We start from the raw sequence: 18,882 nt of genomic DNA, 5'->3' as shown, positions 1-18,882 counted from the left end.
AGGGAAGTCACCTGCTGAATTGCGTGGTCGCAATGAAAACCTGCGTACGCTTGGCCCTCCATGGCGCATGGTTGCCCACCGCCGCCTTCAAGCTTTTCTTGCAGATCGAAGAGAGTTTGTACCGGAAAGGAAGCCACTGGTGATTGTAAGCGGTTGGATCCCAACTAAATGATAAGACACTTTGCAAAAACACCTCTGTGCTCCTGGCCGAGCCATCGTAGTAAGCTTGTTGGGGGCTTTGACAGAAATGAAAAAAACTTGCAAGCGGCAAAGGGTCTAGGAGTGCCCTGTGCCGTAGTGGAGTGGTGGTCAGGATTAAGTGCTCTCTCCCTGTCACCATCTGAGTTCAGATTTGATCGTGTCAGGCCAAAGAACGTCAAGTTTTGTCCTGGTGACCACTTGCGTACCGGACCAAAAGCAATAGTGTCACGATGGGCACAAGGAAAAAGGGAAACAAGTACAGCTCCCGCAACTTACTTTAAAAGCCTGCTTGTCAGCAGAGAAAGGGAAATGTTTGGTCGGAAGAAAGAGATACTTCTGATGACAATCACATTTAACGTAATGTGACTAAAAAAGAAAAAGCAACTCCTTCGAGCCGGAATTGAACCAGCGACCTAAGGATAACTGCCACTGTCAACCTACAGTCCTCCGCTCTACCAGCTGAGCTATCGAAGGGACCAGGAAGAACCACACACCTTGCGCTCCACCGCTCACGTTTGCCCCATAATACGGATAAGCTTTGGTTTTTCAGAACTAATGTAGCGCCACCCTGTCAGCTGTTCGCCTCAGTCCAAAGCATCTCTGCACATTTGACAGAAAATATGAATCTCGATCTGAAGAAGAGACACCCGGAAAGGTCCCTGATGGTCTAGTGGTCAGGATTCGGCGCTTTCACCGCCGCGGCCCGGGTTCGATTCCCGGTCAGGGAAAGCTATTCTTACGTCACCGACAGCGTAAGGTCACCGAGCCTCATCGCTTTGTCTGATGCTCCTCACCAGTCGTACCCATCCGGTGCTGAAGAGCAACAGCTCTCTTAAAGCAGGGTTTGGACGATTATGTGCCATGGAGCCTGAGAATGAAAACATACACAGTCTGGAGCGTGAGACTATGCCTGTTTTCATTCCGACCAAAACTGCACCAGGTGACTTCACCAAAAAGTGACAGTGTCACGATGGGCACAAGGAAAAAGGGAAACCAGTAGAGCTCCCGCAACTTACTTTAAAAGCCTGTGTGTCAGCAGAGAAAGGGAAATGTTTGGTCGGAAGAAAGAGATATTTCTGATGACAATCACGTTTAACGTAATGTGACTAAAAAAGAAAAAGCACCTCCTTCGAGCCGGAATTGAACCAGCGACCTAAGGATAACTGCCACTGTCAACCTACAGTCCTCCGCTCTACCAGCTGAGCTATCGAAGGGTTGAGGGGAAAAAAGACACACCTTGCGCTCTACCACTCACGTTTGCCCCAACTATGGATAAGCTTTGGTTTTTCTGAGCAAATGTAGTGCCAGCCTGTCAGCTGTTGGCTTCAGTCCAAAGTATGTCTGCACATTTGACAGAAAATGTGAATCTTGATCCGAAGAACACACGCACCCAGAAAGTTCCCTGATGGTCTAGTGGTCAGGATTCGGCGCTCTCACCGCCGCGGCCCGGGTTCGATTCCCGGTCAGGGAAAGCTATTGTTAAGTCACCGACAGTGTAAGATCACTAGCGCCTCATCACTTTGTCCAACGCTCCTCACCACTCTTACCAGCCCTGTGTCAAAGAGCAACAGCTCCCTTCAAGCAGGGGCCGGACAATTATGTGCCATGGAGCGTGAGACTATGCATGTTTTCGTTCCAACCAAACGCTACACCAGATGATGTCAGTGCCGAAGAACACACGCACCCAGAAAGTTCCCTGATGGTCTAGTGGTCAGGATTCGGCGCTCTCACCGCCGCGGCCCGGGTTCGATTCCCGGTCAGGGAAAGCTATTGTTAAGTCACCGACAGTGTAAGATCACTAGCGCCTCATCACTTTGTCCAACGCTCCTCACCAGTCTTACCAGCCCTGTGTCAAAGAGCAACAGCTCCCTTCAAGCAGGGGCCGGACAATTATGTGCCATGGAGCGTGAGACTATGCATGTTTTCGTTCCAACCAAACGCTACACCAGATGATGTCAGTGCCGAAGAACACACGCACCCAGAAAGTTCCCTGATGGTCTAGTGGTCAGGATTCGGCGCTCTCACCGCCGCGGCCCGGGTTCGATTCCCGGTCAGGGAAAGCTATTGTTAAGTCACCGACAGTGTAAGATCACTAGCGCCTCATCACTTTGTCCAACGCTCCTCACCACTCTTACCAGTCCTGTGTCAAAGAGCAACAGCTCCCTTCAAGCAGGGGCCGGACAATTATGTGCCATGGAGCGTGAGACTATGCATGTTTTCGTTCCAACCAAACGCTACACCACATGATGTCAGTGACTAGCACACGTGCGGCCAGAGAGGAGGAAGGCATCAGGGAAGTCACCTGCTGAATTGCGTGGTCGCAATGAAAACCTGCGTACGCTTGGCCCTCCATGGCGCATGGTTGCCCACCGCCGCCTTCAAGCTTTTCTTGCAGATCGAAGAGAGTTTGTACCGGAAAGGAAGCCACTGGTGATTGTAAGCGGTTGGATCCCAACTAAATGATAAGACACTTTGCAAAAACACCTCTGTGCTCCTGGCCGAGCCATCGTAGTAAGCTTGTTGGGGGCTTTGACAGAAATGAAAAAAACTTGCAAGCGGCAAAGGGTCTAGGAGTGCCCTGTGCCGTAGTGGAGTGGTGGTCAGGATTAAGTGCTCTCTCCCTGTCACCATCTGAGTTCAGATTTGATCGTGTCAGGCCAAAGAACGTCAAGTTTTGTCCTGGTGACCACTTGCGTACCGGACCAAAAGCAATAGTGTCACGATGGGCACAAGGAAAAAGGGAAACAAGTACAGCTCCCGCAACTTACTTTAAAAGCCTGCTTGTCAGCAGAGAAAGGGAAATGTTTGCTTGGAAGAAAGAGATACTTCTGATGACAATCACATTTAACGTAATGTGACTAAAAAAGAAAAAGCAACTCCTTGGAGCCGGAATTGAACCAGCGACCTAAGGATAACTGCCACTGTCAACCTACAGTCCTCCGCTCTACCAGCTGAGCTATCGAAGGGACCAGGAAGAAGCACACACCTTGCGCTCCACCGCTCACGTTTGCCCCATAATACGGATAAGCTTTGGTTTTTCAGAACTAATGTAGCGCCACCCTGTCAGCTGTTCGCCTCAGTCCAAAGCATCTCTGCACATTTGACAGAAAATATGAATCTCGATCTGAAGAAGAGACACCCGGAAAGGTCCCTGATGGTCTAGTGGTCAGGATTCGGCGCTTTCACCGCCGCGGCCCGGGTTCCATTCCCGGTCAGGGAAAGCTATTCTTACGTCACCGACAGCGTAAGGTCACCGAGCCTCATCGCTTTGTCTGATGCTCCTCACCAGTCGTACCCATCCGGTGCTGAAGAGCAACAGCTCTCTTAAAGCAGGGTTTGGACGATTATGTGCCATGGAGCCTGAGAATGAAAACATACAGTCTGGAGCGTGAGACTATGCCTGTTTTCATTCCGACCAAAACTGCACCAGGTGACTTCACCAAAAAGTGACAGTGTCACGATGGGCACAAGGAAAAAGGGAAACCAGTAGAGCTCCCGCAACTTACTTTAAAAGCCTGTGTGTCAGCAGAGAAAGGGAAATGTTTGGTCGGAAGAAAGAGATATTTCTGATGACAATCACGTTTAACGTAATGTGACTAAAAAAGAAAAAGCACCTCCTTCGAGCCGGAATTGAACCAGCGACCTAAGGATAACTGCCACTGTCAACCTACAGTCCTCCGCTCTACCAGCTGAGCTATCGAAGGGTTGAGGGGAAAAAAGACACACCTTGCGCTCTACCACTCACGTTTGCCCCAACTATGGATAAGCTTTGGTTTTTCTGAGCAAATGTAGTGCCAGCCTGTCAGCTGTTGGCTTCAGTCCAAAGTATGTCTGCACATTTGACAGAAAATGTGAATCTTGATCCGAAGAACACACGCACCCAGAAAGTTCCCTGATGGTCTAGTGGTCAGGATTCGGCGCTCTCACCGCCGCGGCCCGGGTTCGATTCCCGGTCAGGGAAAGCTATTGTTAAGTCACCGACAGTGTAAGATCACTAGCGCCTCATCACTTTGTCCAACGCTCCTCACCACTCTTACCAGTCCTGTGTCAAAGAGCAACAGCTCCCTTCAAGCAGGGGCCGGACAATTATGTGCCATGGAGCGTGAGACTATGCATGTTTTCGTTCCAACCAAACGCTACACCAGATGATGTCAGTGCCGAAGAACACACACACCCAGAAAGTTCCCTGATGGTCTAGTGGCCAGGATTCGGCGCTCTCACCGCCGCGGCCCGGGTTCGATTCCCGGTCAGGGAAAGCTATTGTTAAGTCACCGACAGTGTAAGATCACTAGCGCCTCATCACTTTGTCCAACGCTCCTCACCACTCTTACCAGTCCTGTGTCAAAGAGCAACAGCTCCCTTCAAGCAGGGGCCGGACAATTATGTGCCATGGAGCGTGAGACTATGCATGTTTTCGTTCCAACCAAACGCTACACCACATGATGTCAGTGACTAGCACACGTGCGGCCAGAGAGGAGGAAGGCATCAGGGAAGTCACCTGCTGAATTGCGTGGTCGCAATGAAAACCTGCATACGCTTGGCCCTCCATGGCGCATGGTTGCCCACCGCCGCCTTCAAGCTTTTCTTGCAGATCGAAGAGAGTTTGTACCGGAAAGGAAGCCACTGGTGATTGTAAGCGGTTGGATCCCAACTAAATGATAAGACACTTTGCAAAAACACCTCTGTGCTCCTGGCCGAGCCATCGTAGTAAGCTTGTTGGGGGCTTTGACAGAAATGAAAAAAACTTGCAAGCGGCAAAGGGTCTAGGAGTGCCCTGTGCCGTAGTGGAGTGGTGGTCAGGATTAAGTGCTCTCTCCCTGTCACCATCTGAGTTCAGATTTGATCGTGTCAGGCCAAAGAACGTCAAGTTTTGTCCTGGTGACCACTTGCGTACCGGACCAAAAGCAATAGTGTCACGATGGGCACAAGGAAAAAGGGAAACAAGTACAGCTCCCGCAACTTACTTTAAAAGCCTGCTTGTCAGCAGAGAAAGGGAAATGTTTGGTCGGAAGAAAGAGATACTTCTGATGACAATCACATTTAACGTAATGTGACTAAAAAAGAAAAAGCAACTCCTTCGAGCCGGAATTGAACCAGCGACCTAAGGATAACTGCCACTGTCAACCTACAGTCCTCCGCTCTACCAGCTGAGCTATCGAAGGGACCAGGAAGAACAACACACCTTGCGCTCCACCGCTCACGTTTGCCCCATAATACGGATAAGCTTTGGTTTTTCAGAACTAATGTAGCGCCACCCTGTCAGCTGTTCGCCTCAGTCCAAAGCATCTCTGCACATTTGACAGAAAATATGAATCTCGATCTGAAGAAGAGACACCCGGAAAGGTCCCTGATGGTCTAGTGGTCAGGATTCGGCGCTTTCACCGCCGCGGCCCGGGTTCGATTCCCGGTCAGGGAAAGCTATTCTTACGTCACCGACAGCGTAAGGTCACCGAGCCTCATCGCTTTGTCTGATGCTCCTCACCAGTCGTACCCATCCGGTGCTGAAGAGCAACAGCTCTCTTAAAGCAGGGTTTGGACGATTATGTGCCATGGAGCCTGAGAATGAAAACATACACAGTCTGGAGCGTGAGACTATGCCTGTTTTCATTCCGACCAAAACTGCACCAGGTGACTTCACCAAAAAGTGACAGTGTCACGATGGGCACAAGGAAAAAGGGAAACCAGTAGAGCTCCCGCAACTTACTTTAAAAGCCTGTGTGTCAGCAGAGAAAGGGAAATGTTTGGTCGGAAGAAAGAGATATTTCTGATGACAATCACGTTTAACGTAATGTGACTAAAAAAGAAAAAGCACCTCCTTCGAGCCGGAATTGAACCAGCGACCTAAGGATAACTGCCACTGTCAACCTACAGTCCTCCGCTCTACCAGCTGAGCTATCGAAGGGTTGAGGGGACAAAAGACACACCTTGCGCTCTACCACTCACGTTTGCCCCAACTATGGATAAGCTTTGGTTTTTCTGAGCAAATGTAGTGCCAGCCTGTCAGCTGTTGGCTTCAGTCCAAAGTATGTCTGCACATTTGACAGAAAATGTGAATCTTGATCCGAAGAACACACGCACCCAGAAAGTTCCCTGATGGTCTAGTGGTCAGGATTCGGCGCTCTCACCGCCGCGGCCCGGGTTCGATTCCCGGTCAGGGAAAGCTATTGTTAAGTCACCGACAGTGTAAGATCACTAGCGCCTCATCACTTTGTCCAACGCTCCTCACCACTCTTACCAGTCCTGTGTCAAAGAGCAACAGCTCCCTTCAAGCAGGGGCCGGACAATTATGTGCCATGGAGCGTGAGACTATGCATGTTTTCGTTCCAACCAAACGCTACACCACATGATGTCAGTGACTAGCACACGTGCGGCCAGAGAGGAGGAAGGCATCAGGGAAGTCACCTGCTGAATTGCGTGGTCGCAATGAAAACCTGCGTACGCTTGGCCCTCCATGGCGCATGGTTGCCCACCGCCGCCTTCAAGCTTTTCTTGCAGATCGAAGAGAGTTTGTACCGGAAAGGAAGCCACTGGTGATTGTAAGCGGTTGGATCCCAACTAAATGATAAGACACTTTGCAAAAACACCTCTGTGCTCCTGGCCGAGCCATCGTAGTAAGCTTGTTGGGGGCTTTGACAGAAATGAAAAAAACTTGCAAGCGGCAAAGGGTCTAGGAGTGCCCTGTGCCGTAGTGGAGTGGTGGTCAGGATTAAGTGCTCTCTCCCTGTCACCATCTGAGTTCAGATTTGATCGTGTCAGGCCAAAGAACGTCAAGTTTTGTCCTGGTGACCACTTGCGTACCGGACCAAAAGCAATAGTGTCACGATGGGCACAAGGAAAAAGGGAAACAAGTACAGCTCCCGCAACTTACTTTAAAAGCCTGCTTGTCAGCAGAGAAAGGGAAATGTTTGGTCGGAAGAAAGAGATACTTCTGATGACAATCACATTTAACGTAATGTGACTAAAAAAGAAAAAGCAACTCCTTCGAGCCGGAATTGAACCAGCGACCTAAGGATAACTGCCACTGTCAACCTACAGTCCTCCGCTCTACCAGCTGAGCTATCGAAGGGACCAGGAAGAACCACACACCTTGCGCTCCACCGCTCACGTTTGCCCCATAATACGGATAAGCTTTGGTTTTTCAGAACTAATGTAGCGCCACCCTGTCAGCTGTTCGCCTCAGTCCAAAGCATCTCTGCACATTTGACAGAAAATATGAATCTCGATCTGAAGAAGAGACACCCGGAAAGGTCCCTGATGGTCTAGTGGTCAGGATTCGGCGCTTTCACCGCCGCGGCCCGGGTTCGATTCCCGGTCAGGGAAAGCTATTCTTACGTCACCGACAGCGTAAGGTCACCGAGCCTCATCGCTTTGTCTGATGCTCCTCACCAGTCGTACCCATCCGGTGCTGAAGAGCAACAGCTCTCTTAAAGCAGGGTTTGGACGATTATGTGCCATGGAGCCTGAGAATGAAAACATACACAGTCTGGAGCGTGAGACTACGCCTGTTTTCATTCCGACCAAAACTGCACCAGGTGACTTCACCAAAAAGTGACAGTGTCACGATGGGCACAAGGAAAAAGGGAAACCAGTAGAGCTCCCGCAACTTACTTTAAAAGCCTGTGTGTCAGCAGAGAAAGGGAAATGTTTGGTCGGAAGAAAGAGATATTTCTGATGACAATCACGTTTAACGTAATGTGACTAAAAAAGAAAAAGCACCTCCTTCGAGCCGGAATTGAACCAGCGACCTAAGGATAACTGCCACTGTCAACCTACAGTCCTCCGCTCTACCAGCTGAGCTATCGAAGGGTTGAGGGGAAAAAAGACACACCTTGCGCTCTACCACTCACGTTTGCCCCAACTATGGATAAGCTTTGGTTTTTCTGAGCAAATGTAGTGCCAGCCTGTCAGCTGTTGGCTTCAGTCCAAAGTATGTCTGCACATTTGACAGAAAATGTGAATCTTGATCCGAAGAACACACGCACCCAGAAAGTTCCCTGATGGTCTAGTGGTCAGGATTCGGCGCTCTCACCGCCGCGGCCCGGGTTCGATTCCCGGTCAGGGAAAGCTATTGTTAAGTCACCGACAGTGTAAGATCACTTTGTCCAACGCTCCTCACATACATGTTTAGATTTTGCGCCTCGCCAGGAAGATATGGGATGTCATCCGGGCCGTTGTTGACCTTCCTAACCCAGGGGAAGACAACAATTTCGATATGCAGCCTATAGACAGTTTGTTGTGTGGCAGTATTGAACACTTGGACATAGACACAGGCTTGTGATTCCCAGTTGCCGCGCCTGGAGAATTCGTGATAAGTATCCTGATCCACATGGACAATATGTACGTTTTGTTTACAGTTGGGTGTAATTACAATAATTGCTGTTCTGCACTACTACTATGCAAGATTACTATTCTGTCCTGGCTGACAGATAGCGAACAAACTTGAGAAACCCAGTAGATTTGACTGAAGTTGCTTTACTGAATCTTCTCAGTACTTTTTGTAAAACTGCAACACAATGAAATATACACAATGTTACAATTTGAAATTAAATATATACAACAACACTGGTCACACTTTCCTTCTTCCTTTTCAGGTTATAAATCAGGTAAGTACATCACACTATTAAATAAGGCAAACACATATTTTTTACAGTATGCTTCCACAGGTAAGTAACAGCGTAAACACAGTAAACAGCAATACTGGTTCACACATAAACATAGCATATAACACGAACAAGGTTTGACAATGGACTGAATTAGCCATAGCAGCTAAACTAGCCTCTTGCTAACAGTTAGCTTCGCGATTAGCATCAGCATAGTTAGCATGGTTTTCGTGACTTAAATAAATGTCTCAAACACCATCTTCAAGATCACAGTGCCACGAAACAACTAAAATAATCATTTGCATCCATACTCACTGTTGGTTCCACTCCAAGACTCAGACAACCAACTCTCTGTGGTGGAGCACTTGTAGCTTATGCATGAACACTGAAAGTGCCTGGTCCTTAAAGCCGCAGTAACTCAAAATCACCACCAGGGGGAACTTAACCTTTTCAGTCACTGACAGGAGTCAGAACACTCCCCGCTTGGTATAAACATGTTATACCACTATTTACACCTTCTTCTGTGGCATAAGTAAAATAACATCACTAATGGGTCTAAGATACTCCTTAATTACCCCTTGGCTAAGAGTCTTCACTATGACCTTACGGACCTTGCCGTCCGAGCTGGCAATGGCCTTAACTATCCGTCCAAGAGGCCACTCGTTACGTTTTGCTTGAACGTCCTTTATCAAAACAATGTCACCTTCCTGGAGGTCAGGCTTCTCTGAGGTCCACTTCCTGCGTGATTGAAGTGTTGCCAGGTACTCCAATCTCCACCTTTTCCAGAAGGAGTCTGCCAAGCTCTGAACCTGGCGCCACTGTACCTTGCATAGATGATCTAATTCGAAGTCTCCCCGGGGTGCAGGAGTAACACTCGCCTTCTGGGTGAGCAGAGTGGCAGGTGAGAGCATTTCAGGTACCTCAGCATCGTATGAGATTGGGACCAGAGGTCGAGCATTCATGATAGCCATAACCTCAGCCATCAAGGTTGATAGGACTTCATGAGACAATCTGATAGCACCATCCTCTACTAGCAGTCCATCCAGGATGCGTCTTGCCACTCCTATTAGCCTCTCCCAAGCTCCTCCCATGTGTGAGGAGTGGGGAGCATTAAAGGTCCACGTACATCCCTGCTCCTGCAGGTAGTTCTTGATCTCAGGGTCGTCTGTGTTTACTTGAAGTTCTCTACATGCACCGATGAAATTCGTGCCTCTATCCGACCTTAGGAGTTTGACAGGTCCACGTATGGATAGAAAGCGCCTCAAGGCGTTGATGAAGCTCGAGGTCGACATGGATTCGATAACTTCAAGGTGCACAGCTCTTGTACTTAGACAAGCAAAAATGACCGCCCACCTCTTGCTCTCAGCAGCTCCACCTCGTGTCCGCCGGGTGGTGACACTCCATGGGCCAAATACGTCAAGCCCTACATGAGTAAAAGGCGGGTCTGTTGCCAACCTGTCAGCCGGCAGGTCAGACATCTTTTGAACTTCTCTCTTGCCTCTCAACTTCTTACAGATGACGCATTTGAATATGATGCTAGAGGTGAGTCTCCTCCCTCCTACTATCCAGACACCAGCGGTGCGCAATGCACCCTCTGTGAAGTGGCGACCTTGGTGGGCTACTTTATCATGATAGTGTCGGACCAGGAGAGTGGTCACATGATGGCCAGCTGGTAGGATGAGTGGATGTTTCTCTTGGTCTTCCAAATCTGCCCTGTGTATCCGACCTCCAACTCTAATCAATCCGCTCTTGTCAATGAAGGGATCCAGCTTTGCAAGGGGACTTTGGCAGTGCACTTTGGTACCCTGAGTTAAGCATTTCAGCTCCTCTTTATACACATCCTCCTGCACAGCCTTGAAGATATCCATCTTCGCTTGAGAACGCTCTGTGGTGAGCGGCTGACTACATTGATGCCACCCCTTACATCTATCAGTCTTACTCTCTCTGGAGAATGACTTGGCTACATGAACGAGACTTGCCATGCCTCTTACTAGACTCTTCCAAACAGAGAAGCGTTCAAACCTTGATGCTCCAAAACACTGCTCTGAGATCTTGGTTACGAGACAGGTGACTTGGGGCCGAACGTCTTTATCTGCATCCGGTTGCACAAGCTCGAATGATTCTGCTTCATCATCCTGTCTTGGACTCAGCTGACTGAGAAAAGGAGGGCCAAGCAACCAACTGGATGAGACCAGGTGAGCTGCCGGAATTGGCCTGGTTCCCTGATCTGCAGGGTTTTGGTCAGTCAGCACATACTGCCACTGTTTTGGTTCAGTGGAGCCTCGAATGCGAGCTACTCGGTTAGCTACATAGGTATAGAACCTTCGTGAACTGTTGTGGATGTAGCCCAGCACGATGCGACTGTCTGTGAAGAACCTGACTGCTTGCAACTCTATATCTATTTCAGATTGGAGCACTTCTGCCAGCTCGACCGCCAAGACTGCTGCGCACAACTCCAGGCGAGGTACAGTGTGCATGGGGTAAGGAGCAAGCTTTGATTTTCCCATTACAAACCCTACATGCCATCTTCCTTCAGAATCCAAGGCACGCAGGTAGGCTACAGCAGCTATCGCCAAAGTCGAAGCGTCTGCAAACACACATAGTTCTATCCATTTACAACATGACATAGAAACCGGAATGTATGCTCTCTGAATGCAAACCTGTTCAAGCTCAGTTATGGAGTTGGTCCATGCCTTCCACTGTGTCTCTTTCTCCAGTGGAAGAGGTGTGTCCCACTCGTACTGATCTGAGGAAACGTCTCTCACCAATGCTTTGCCTTGGATCGTGATGGGTGAAGCGAATCCAAGGGGATCATAAAGACTATTTACCGTGGACAGCATGCCTCTCCGAGTGAATGGTTTAACATCTCTTGATACTCTGAAGGTGAAACTGTCAGTCTGGAGTTCCCAGCTTAAACCCAGACTCCTCTGCAGGGGCAAGGGGTCAGCTCCCAATTCTAGATCTTTGAAGTCACTTGCTCGTTTTTCCACAGGAAAAGCCTCCATGACCCTTGGGCTATTCGAAGCTATCTTGTGAAGTCTTAAGTTGGACTCAGCCAGCAGGGCCTTGGCTCGCTGCAGAAGATTGATAGCTTCAACCTCCTTGGCCACTGAGGCGAGTCCATCGTCGACATAAAAATTTCTGAAGATGAAATGCTTTGCATCTGTACCGTGTTCAGTCTCTCCATGTTCTGCAGCTTTCCTCATCCCATATGTTGCTACAGCTGGGGACAGGCTGTTCCCGAACACGTGCACAGTCATCCAGTAGTCAATGATCTCCTTGTCTGGATCATTATCTTTGTACCACAGAAACCGAAGGAAATGGCGGTGGTCCTCTCTGACCTTGAACCCATAGAACATCTGTTCCACATCGGCTGTGACAGCTATTTGTTCTCTCCTGAACCTTAGTAGAACACCAACTAGAGTGTTGTTGAGGTTGGGTCCACTGAGAAGCGTATCATTCAGTGATGTTCCTTTGTACTCCGCGCTGGAATCAAAAACAACTCTCATTTTTCCAGGCTTCTGGGGGTGGTATACTCCAAAAGTTGGCAAATACCAACACTCCTGCCCTGGCTGTAGTCGAGGAGCTGGTTCTGCCTGGTGGTTGTCAATGACTTTCTGCATAAAGTCAAAGAAGTGCTCTTTCATGTCAGGTCTCCTTCTGAATGAGCGCTGGAGAGAGAGGAGTCTCTGGGAGGCCTGTTCTCTATTATTAGGAAGGGGCCTGCGAGGTGAACGAAAAGGTAGCGGTGCCACCCAGTGGTTTTCGTCGTCTATGTATACTTCATTGTCCATAATTCTGAGAAAATTGTTGTCATCAACTGACATGGCTGGTTTGTCATCCTCAGGTGTTTTCTGAAACACATTTTTCCCCAGACCATCTCGACACGTCTCTTGAAAGATCTCTTCACTGTGTGACGGCGTTTGAAGACCACACTGAGTCGGACCTTTAAACCTCTCCTTTATATGGATGTTGTTGGTGCATGGCTTAAGGAAAGAAGAGCGTCCATTTTGAAGGACATGTGTCTTGTAGGCGTTGACTTCCTCTGTCTGGTGAGCACCACCTAAGCATAACTCCCCAACTATGACCCAGCCAAGGTCAAGACGCTGAGCGTATGGTGAGTTGTGAGGCCCATTACGCTGTTCACGTACCTTGTGCAAGCTCAAAATATCCCTGCCTAGCAGCAGCAAGATGGGAGCACTGGGGTCAAGCGGAGGAATCCCATCAGCCACTGGTCTGAGGTGAGGAAAATATTGGGTGCACTCAGGAGTTGGGATCTCTGATCTATCGTCAGGCAGGTAGTTACACTCCAACAAGGTGGGAAGTGTCACCTTGGTTTTCCCATCAAGTGATTCCACTATGATGTTACTCGCTTTCCTCCCTGCAGTCTCCACCGTGCCGGAGCATGTTTTTAGTGTGTAGGGGGATGCACTGCTGTTAATGTCCAATAGATTGAAGAACTCTGATTTTACTAAAGACTGGTTGCTTTGGTCATCTAGTACTGCGTACACCCTGTGAGACTTACTTGGATGGTCGGCGTGGGAAACCTTGACCAAGCAGATTTTTGAACAGGATCTGGGCTTGGGGGCGCCACCGCATATCTCGGTGCACTTGGAAGTGACTATAGGGGGTGAAAGATCTTCACTCTCCCCGCTTTGCTTGTCCTCAGGTGAGTGTTCAGCCTGCCCACCAAACGACCATGGAGCTGGACCAGGATGCATAGCTGAGGTATGTTTGTCGCTGTCACACTCTATGCATTTAAGTGTAGTCTTGCAATCTCTAGCCATATGCTTGGTGCTTGCACAACATCGAAAGCAGATTGAATTCTCCTTTAAGTATGTTTTCCTCTCATCAAGATGTTTTCCTCGGAACCCACGGCATTTTGACAACGGATGAGGTTTGTTATGTATAGGACACTGTTTGTCCGGTTCATTTTTCTTCACAGCTGTGCTGTTCTGAGATGCACTAACTGTGGCAGTAACATCAGTTTTCCTAACTGTTACAGCTGATTTTCGGAAGTAGTTTGGTGCTTTTTCACCCTTGAGTTGGCTGGGGGTAGAGAAAAGGTTAAATGCAAAACTGGGGTCGTTGCGGGTCTTAGCCTGGGAACCTACAAAGTCTACGAAAAAGCTGAAGGGTGGGAAAGGGACACGATAATCCTTCTTATATTTGGATCCCTGTGTGATCCAGCGTTCCCGCAGTGAGAAGGGAAGCTTTTCGACTATTGGATTCACACCTCTAGCTGTGTCTAGAAACATGAGTCCAGGCAAGAATCCCTCAGCCTTTGCAGCTTCTAGCTCTTTTAACAACTCACCTAACTCCCTGAGCTTGTGTGTGTCCTTGTTAGAAATAGGTGGGAAAGTATCTAGTTTTTTCAGTAGCGCACTTTCGATCACCTCTGGGCTTCCGTATGTTTCCTCCAAGCGCTCCCATACCATAAAAGCACCTGCTCGAGGATTATTTACATGTACTGACCTTATCCGCTTGGCTTGAGATGATGACTCGGGCCCCAGCCATTTGACCAATAGGTTGAGCTCTTCCTGATCAGATAGGTTTAGCTCCCTTGTGGCTGCTAGGAAAGACGCTTTCCATGCCCAGTAATTTTCTGGGCTATCATCAAAGGCAAGGAGTCCAGAGCTCACCATCTCTCTTCTCATGAGATACTGGGCTAGGTCAGGGGTTTGAGGTGTTGAAGGTGAGTAGTTGTTACACTGGGCTGGATGAGAGGCTGGAGGAGTAGCTGCTGTATGTTTCTTTTGAGTGTCAGGAGTAATGGGTGAGTATTTCTGCTTTGGCAAAAATACCTTTGGGGCAGGGGGAGGTGCATAGCCTCTTCCAGCAATGGGTTTGTGCTCCTCCTTAAAGGACCCATGCAGTGAATCTTGTGGAGCATGTGTATCAAATGGCTGCGTTTCTATATAGTCTTTGGTGCGTTCTATTGGATCTTCAAGAGCTAAATTCTGTAACTCACCAAGAGAGCGTTCTTCCTTACATTCGGCTGCCGCTGCTTCTTCATATATTGCTGCCTCTTTTGAAGCTGCAGTTGCTTCTTTTTCTTGTTTTAACACGTGAAGACTTGCCTCTATTGAAGCCTTTTCTTTCATCATGGCTGCCTCCTTTTCTGCAAAGGATACTTTAATTTTTGCGGCTTCAGCCTTAGCTCTGGCCCTTGTCGCAGCAGCGCTGACTGATGTCCGGGCTGACGTTCTGGAGGATTTGTGTGAAGCTGAGACTCGAGACCTCGTCTCCAGCTGAGACCGACGTTCCTCGTGGTTGCTCATGTTGCAATGTTTCTGCGTGCTGCTTACAGTTCTGCCGTGCAAAGGCAAAAGGCCTTAACTTCAATTTTGGTCGAAAATGAGTTATTGTGATTTTTGGAACATTAAAGATCTGCTTTATCATGTGGACAAATATCTTGAGTCAATTTTGTTGTTTTTTGTAGAAAATAGTAGGTTGTCTTTGCCGTAACTTCCAAAAGCCCTAGAAAAGCCAAGGCAGAATCCCGTAACATCAGTTACGGTTCTTTGTCTTTGTTTCGCCTCACTCTGGAACACTCAGTTCCGTTCAGTTCAGAGTTAAGGTAGGAGTTAAGGTACTCTGCTTTTGTTTTGCTGCGCATCAAGTGAAGTTACTGTTTACCGCGCTGGAGTTACGGTGTTATACCTATGTATTAATATCTGTCATCGAAGCATTTCTGACACACGCACAGTAGCTTGAATATAGTGTAAAGCAAATAGTGTTGCAGTGGTTGTTTTTACTAGCTAGCGCTAGCTAGCGTTAGCTAGCTTAGGCTAACTACTTGACAAACAAAACCAAACTGCTCCCATATGCGATCAGAATGCAAACAAAGCATTGGGAACAATCAATAACTAGATGGCTTGCCAGCTATAAGTAATTGTAAATCATATGCAATGAATGCGTTTTTCGTGTCATGCAGGCTAGTCAGTGCCAGCCTGTGACAGCCTGACACTGACAGCCAAGGAAATAGTGCGAGTGGGTTAGGGCTCGCATAGACACAAGACACACCTCCTAAGTAGCCTAATCACACACACACACGCTCAGCAGTACAACAATTCACAATTAAATAGATAGTCTACCTTTTCTTGTAACCTGATAAAAAAAATCCATTGGACGCAAACAACGTCCACTGAGAAGTTAAATCCAACCAAGTGAGCGATCAAATGGAAGTTAATGCCTTTTGCCGTGGCATGATCCCTTATTATTTTGCAGACAATGCAAAGGCAGAGTACAGTAACTTCCAAATAAGGGTCAAAGGTCAAGTTTGAGCCCCAAATTTTTATGTAGATAAATAACTTCATTAAAAAAACAAAGAATTGCCACATTTCCAATAATCTGCCTACAATTAATTTGGCTGGACAACAAAAAAACTTTAAAGTCATTTTTCTCAGTTCTACACTCTGGCGAGTTAAGGTCTTTTGCCTTTGCAGGGCAGAGTTGTTCTATTGCCTTTTCTCGCCGAGTGGTCAACATTTTACTATTCTGTCCTGGCTGACAGATAGCGAACAAACTTGAGAAACCCAGTAGATTTGACTGAAGTTGCTTTACTGAATCTTCTCAGTACTTTTTGTAAAACTGCAACACAATGAAATATACACAATGTTACAATTTGAAATTAAATATATACAACAACACTGGTCACACTTTCCTTCTTCCTTTTCAGGTTATAAATCAGGTAAGTACATCACACTATTAAATAAGGCAAACACATATTTTTTACAGTAGGCTTCCACAGGTAAGTAACAGCGTAAACACAGTAAACAGCAATACTGGTTCACACATAAACATAGCATATAACACGAACAAGGTTTGACAATGGACTGAATTAGCCATAGCAGCTAAACTAGCCTCTTGCTAACAGTTAGCTTCGCGATTAGCATCAGCATAGTTAGCATGGTTTTCGTGACTTAAATAAATGTCTCAAACACCATCTTCAAGATCACAGTGCCACGAAACAACTAAAATAATCATTTGCATCCATATTCACTGTTGGTTCCACTCCAAGACTCAGACAACCAACTCTCTGTGGTGGAGCACTTGTAGCTTATGCATGAACACTGAACGTGCCTGGTCCTTAAAGCCGCAGTAACTCAAAATCACCACCAGGGGGAACTTAACCTTTTCAGTCACTGACAGGAGTCAGAACAATTACTGTACTGCAATTTGGTTTATACAATATAATTTCACTGCAATTAGAATTGCTTTCTTACTGCATTTGCACATTTTATGTACATTTTTTTTGCATTCGTTTCATGTTTGGTTTTACTTGTAATAAATGAGGACATTTATATCTGCCTTTCATTTACAATCACAGCATAAACCACACACAATACCCCCACCGTGATTTCAGTAAATCTGATTATGCATGAAAGATGACATTTCAGGGTATAGGATCTTATTTTTATTCCAAAATAACACTTACAAAACCGAAATTGGGGAGATTTTCGTAAAGAAAAAACAATGAATTTGTCATACTAAAAAAAAAGAAATTCTCAAACGTAATATTTACAGTGCCAGGTAAGACTGAATAATGGATTTTGCATGAATTTGAGTGTGCAAAGATAGACACAAGATGTGGCCTCCAAAGCTGGGTTAGTGTTCAGTAGGGTCAGGTAGGACTGGCTGTGCAGATGGCCTCCATCTTGTGCAGGAATAATGTTGTATGGTGGTGGACCTTGCCCTTTTGAAAGAATATCACAATTACATATCTGACAGCAGCATTTCACTGAGAGGGTTTTGATCTCTGAAATGTGAACTTACAGTATTCATGGAAACCCCATAACAATCAAAAGTATGACTAAAATTGTTACTGTGTTAAAAAAAATGGTATGACATCAAATTACAGAAAAAGTACATATCAGTACAAACATGGACACTAACACATGTAAGCATATTTTCCAAAGCTATGTAAGAAGCCATGCAATGCAGTGGTAGGGCTAGCAAAGCTTAGCCTGCCAGCAAGTTATGCTCACCTGTCAGAGTCTCTGAAGGGATAGTGGAGGCAGGAGGCGCAACCATGGTCTGCAATCCAGGGCTGTGGCCGGAATGGATCACTATCTATGTTTTAGGGCACTCATACGTACGTCAGACATTTTTTGTTAGTGTCCGAATCGCAAAATGATATTGTGGAATGATTTTGAGGGCACTACACATTTCCCACAATGCACTGTAATATCTAGTGAACAAGGCTGGTCACTAAAACGGCGAAAGTATACCAAAATGCATTGCGAGTCTGTCGTACCTGGTCGTTGCCAAGCAACACAGTTATAACCCTTCTGGCTTCATAAAGATGGCATCGACTTCACCAAACCTCGTCTACAAATGTAAGTAAGCTTTTTTGGTACCCAAAAGATGCAAGCTATTCTAAAGATGTTTTCTTTTAACTACTAAGTTAATTCATAATGAATTATAAGTGCAAGTTGTGTTAACGCTTGAGTTAGTGTTAGTTAACGCTAACGTTAAGGCCATTTGTTTAGTCTCTAACTAACTTAGCTATAATTGGAAGCAAGTTATACGGTACATAGCTTATTGTAACATACTTTTTGTCAAAAAGGTGAAGGAAACCGCACACCTGGATTGGCAAAGTGCTGGCTGTGTGAAAGTAACTAAAGCGGAAAGTAACGTTAGCCGCACACAAAACTCTGATGCATATTTATTCAACGATGTTGCCATATTAAGCGTTTTCTGACCGTTGACCGTTGGTGATTAATATTCTATGCATCAGGCTAACGTTACTTTTAGTTTAGCTACTTTAGAGCGGCTACTTTTTCTGCTACTTTAGCGGCTACTTTTTTCTTATGTCAGCTAGTGATACATAATCTGGTTGGCTTTGTCAGGGACAGATGAAGATATTGAAAAGATGGTGCGTCTCCGTAAAGAGAAGGCACATCTCTTCAATGGAAAGAGAAATGCGGCTCAACATGGATGGGAGTAAGTTTGGCTGATCATACCAGACCGATTAACAACTTGACTAACTGTACTGGCTGATTATCTGAAACGCCCAGCAACAAATGACTGTGATAAGTCAAATAGGCTCAGTAGATGATCACTGTCTCTGTTATAG

The 18,882-nt window shown here is 46.9% G+C and overlaps 19 non-coding genes across 19 annotated transcripts; 11 read left to right on the top strand and 8 right to left on the bottom strand.

The window, feature by feature from the left end:
- Nucleotides 1-586: 586 nt before the first annotated feature.
- Nucleotides 587-675, bottom strand: trnay-gua (transfer RNA tyrosine (anticodon GUA)). Its single transcript is given in 2 exon segments — nucleotides 587-622; nucleotides 639-675. It is a non-coding gene; the product is annotated as a tRNA-Tyr (tRNA).
- A 182-nt stretch (nucleotides 676-857) lies between these two features.
- Nucleotides 858-929, top strand: trnae-uuc (transfer RNA glutamic acid (anticodon UUC)). The gene has a single exon. It is a non-coding gene; the product is annotated as a tRNA-Glu (tRNA).
- A 397-nt stretch (nucleotides 930-1,326) lies between these two features.
- On the bottom strand, nucleotides 1,327-1,415 carry trnay-gua (transfer RNA tyrosine (anticodon GUA)). Its single transcript is given in 2 exon segments — nucleotides 1,327-1,362; nucleotides 1,379-1,415. It is a non-coding gene; the product is annotated as a tRNA-Tyr (tRNA).
- A 185-nt stretch (nucleotides 1,416-1,600) lies between these two features.
- On the top strand, nucleotides 1,601-1,672 carry trnae-cuc (transfer RNA glutamic acid (anticodon CUC)). The gene has a single exon. It is a non-coding gene; the product is annotated as a tRNA-Glu (tRNA).
- Nucleotides 1,673-1,894: 222 nt separating this feature from the next.
- On the top strand, nucleotides 1,895-1,966 carry trnae-cuc (transfer RNA glutamic acid (anticodon CUC)). Its single transcript has one exon. It is a non-coding gene; the product is annotated as a tRNA-Glu (tRNA).
- A 222-nt stretch (nucleotides 1,967-2,188) lies between these two features.
- On the top strand, nucleotides 2,189-2,260 carry trnae-cuc (transfer RNA glutamic acid (anticodon CUC)). Its single transcript has one exon. It is a non-coding gene; the product is annotated as a tRNA-Glu (tRNA).
- Nucleotides 2,261-3,078: 818 nt separating this feature from the next.
- On the bottom strand, nucleotides 3,079-3,167 carry trnay-gua (transfer RNA tyrosine (anticodon GUA)). Its single transcript is given in 2 exon segments — nucleotides 3,079-3,114; nucleotides 3,131-3,167. It is a non-coding gene; the product is annotated as a tRNA-Tyr (tRNA).
- Nucleotides 3,168-3,349: 182 nt separating this feature from the next.
- trnae-uuc (transfer RNA glutamic acid (anticodon UUC)) lies at nucleotides 3,350-3,421 on the top strand. The gene has a single exon. It is a non-coding gene; the product is annotated as a tRNA-Glu (tRNA).
- A 395-nt stretch (nucleotides 3,422-3,816) lies between these two features.
- trnay-gua (transfer RNA tyrosine (anticodon GUA)) lies at nucleotides 3,817-3,905 on the bottom strand. The gene is given in 2 exon segments: nucleotides 3,817-3,852; nucleotides 3,869-3,905. It is a non-coding gene; the product is annotated as a tRNA-Tyr (tRNA).
- Nucleotides 3,906-4,090: 185 nt separating this feature from the next.
- On the top strand, nucleotides 4,091-4,162 carry trnae-cuc (transfer RNA glutamic acid (anticodon CUC)). Its single transcript has one exon. It is a non-coding gene; the product is annotated as a tRNA-Glu (tRNA).
- A 222-nt stretch (nucleotides 4,163-4,384) lies between these two features.
- Nucleotides 4,385-4,456, top strand: trnae-cuc (transfer RNA glutamic acid (anticodon CUC)). The gene has a single exon. It is a non-coding gene; the product is annotated as a tRNA-Glu (tRNA).
- An 818-nt stretch (nucleotides 4,457-5,274) lies between these two features.
- On the bottom strand, nucleotides 5,275-5,363 carry trnay-gua (transfer RNA tyrosine (anticodon GUA)). The gene is given in 2 exon segments: nucleotides 5,275-5,310; nucleotides 5,327-5,363. It is a non-coding gene; the product is annotated as a tRNA-Tyr (tRNA).
- Nucleotides 5,364-5,545: 182 nt separating this feature from the next.
- trnae-uuc (transfer RNA glutamic acid (anticodon UUC)) lies at nucleotides 5,546-5,617 on the top strand. The gene has a single exon. It is a non-coding gene; the product is annotated as a tRNA-Glu (tRNA).
- Nucleotides 5,618-6,014: 397 nt separating this feature from the next.
- trnay-gua (transfer RNA tyrosine (anticodon GUA)) lies at nucleotides 6,015-6,103 on the bottom strand. Its single transcript is given in 2 exon segments — nucleotides 6,015-6,050; nucleotides 6,067-6,103. It is a non-coding gene; the product is annotated as a tRNA-Tyr (tRNA).
- A 185-nt stretch (nucleotides 6,104-6,288) lies between these two features.
- trnae-cuc (transfer RNA glutamic acid (anticodon CUC)) lies at nucleotides 6,289-6,360 on the top strand. Its single transcript has one exon. It is a non-coding gene; the product is annotated as a tRNA-Glu (tRNA).
- Nucleotides 6,361-7,178: 818 nt separating this feature from the next.
- trnay-gua (transfer RNA tyrosine (anticodon GUA)) lies at nucleotides 7,179-7,267 on the bottom strand. The gene is given in 2 exon segments: nucleotides 7,179-7,214; nucleotides 7,231-7,267. It is a non-coding gene; the product is annotated as a tRNA-Tyr (tRNA).
- Nucleotides 7,268-7,449: 182 nt separating this feature from the next.
- trnae-uuc (transfer RNA glutamic acid (anticodon UUC)) lies at nucleotides 7,450-7,521 on the top strand. Its single transcript has one exon. It is a non-coding gene; the product is annotated as a tRNA-Glu (tRNA).
- A 397-nt stretch (nucleotides 7,522-7,918) lies between these two features.
- Nucleotides 7,919-8,007, bottom strand: trnay-gua (transfer RNA tyrosine (anticodon GUA)). The gene is given in 2 exon segments: nucleotides 7,919-7,954; nucleotides 7,971-8,007. It is a non-coding gene; the product is annotated as a tRNA-Tyr (tRNA).
- Nucleotides 8,008-8,192: 185 nt separating this feature from the next.
- trnae-cuc (transfer RNA glutamic acid (anticodon CUC)) lies at nucleotides 8,193-8,264 on the top strand. Its single transcript has one exon. It is a non-coding gene; the product is annotated as a tRNA-Glu (tRNA).
- Nucleotides 8,265-18,882: the final 10,618 nt, after the last annotated feature.

This window comes from Centroberyx affinis, unplaced genomic scaffold (assembly GCF_046629955.1).
Source record: "Centroberyx affinis isolate AG114_WGS23_722 - 3 ecotype Tasmania unplaced genomic scaffold, CSIRO-AGI_Caff_v1 ptg001720l_1, whole genome shotgun sequence".
NCBI lineage: Eukaryota > Metazoa > Chordata > Actinopteri > Beryciformes > Berycidae > Centroberyx > Centroberyx affinis.
Note: the sequence above shows the minus strand (reverse complement) of the source record. Positions and strands in the feature narration are given on the sequence as shown.